Here is a 1,603-nt window from a genome sequence, read left to right on the forward strand (position 1 = left end):
AATTGCTCTCACACTGGAAGACCTTCTTACTGTTTTATGTGGAAAGGGAAAAGACAAAGCTGATAAACATGTAGAAGGAAGATAAATTTTTTGCACACGTTCTTTATTTAAACTGACCTTCCATATAACACAGGCTGAAAGATGCCATCTACTAAATCCATGCCTCAATCAACAACTTTTGGTTAAAATAGAAATCTAGGTTAGATTAGACTTAAAAATGTCAAAGTAAACCACCATACTCCCAAGAATTTATTCCAATGTCTTAATACTTTCACTGCTAAAACAGTGTTTTATTTTTCATCTGAATGCATCTAGCTTCAGCTTCCAATTTCCTTATGCTAGATTAAACAGCCATCTCTCAGAGATTATTTTGTCCTTTATTTTTGTTTATTGAGTATTTCCTGGCCTTGAACAAGTTACTGTTTTACTAATCTTGGATGAATTATACACCACAAGTTTTCATACCACTTGGATTCCAGCACTCAGGTTACTCTCATTCATATGTCACAAGAAAACTATGCCCAAATATGAGTCTGCTGAGTCAGGGGAGACCATGTGAGCACTCAAACCTACACCTCTGTGTCCTGGTGACTTAGCCAAAGATGCTGAGAATGAGGCAGGGTATAGACTTCATCCTGAAAACACGTATCTGCATTACACAGTACAATAACTTAATGTGATACTACTTTAGTCTCCACAACGGCCCAGGCAGGATTTAGTAGATGGCATCTTTCAGTGGTCTAGTTACATTAGATCAGTAGTAGAGCTGAGTAAAAAGCCTCCCCACCTCAGCAACTCCACCTCCCACGCAAGCACTGCGCCAGCCCACCCACAGTTAGCACTGCACGTCTGCAGCTGCAGCGCCTGCAGCTCCTGTCTCTCGCCCCCAGCTTGTGTGCCTCAGCCAGCTCTGCAGTCCTCAGCTAACTGCACTAACAATTCATCCAAATTGCTACATCCATCCCAATGCTTCAGCTTTTGACAGATTTTCAGTTCACTCAAGGTTAATGCTAATCTTTGTATCTCCTTTCATTCATCTGAGCAAGAAGTGAAGACTCTGAGCTACCAGAGCTCTCCAAAATCTACCACAGAAGAAATGGATGAATACATTTCCTTTGGGACTTGTATTTGCTGGCAGTTAGAAAGGGTTCAGAGCTGAAGTTATTTTCTGCAACTGAAAAAAGAGGTAGCTACAGCTACCACATTCATCACAAAGCAGGTGTCTCTCTCTGAGGAAACAAAACTGTTTGAAGAAAATGCCATTTGCCTAAAAGCCTGTAAAACATCCAGAATACAGAGCTGGCATGGGCTGTAAAGAGCAGTAGCCTATAGAATGTTACAGGAGTAAGGAAAGGTTCTGGCAACAGTGAGAAGGCAACAGGCAAGATACATGTAACTGATGTTCACAGAGTGATCTAAAAAGAGGCATTTTATCTAAGGAAATGTGCTGAGAAAGGTGTACTTTCAAAAAGAATATTGAAGTTTATGGAACTCATCTGACAGGACTCTGGAAAACGTTACTAAAATCACCTATATGATGCAAACAGGGGGTTTTGATATATTTTTTTTTCTGGAGTCCTTTCCTGCATGTATTTTTTTCAAA

At 40.2% G+C, this 1,603-nt stretch overlaps 1 protein-coding gene across 1 annotated transcript in view; it reads right to left on the minus strand.

Moving 5' to 3' along the window:
* ACSS3 (acyl-CoA synthetase short-chain family member 3) overlaps positions 1-1,603 on the minus strand; it is a gene marked incomplete at its 5' end in the record, with an annotated part of 74,183 nt that overhangs the window by 11,440 nt on the left and 61,140 nt on the right. The window lies entirely within an intron of this gene.

Source organism: Corvus brachyrhynchos, unplaced genomic scaffold (genome assembly GCF_000691975.1).
Source record: "Corvus brachyrhynchos isolate BGI_N302 unplaced genomic scaffold, ASM69197v1 scaffold9, whole genome shotgun sequence".
Taxonomy (NCBI): Eukaryota; Metazoa; Chordata; class Aves; order Passeriformes; family Corvidae; genus Corvus; species Corvus brachyrhynchos.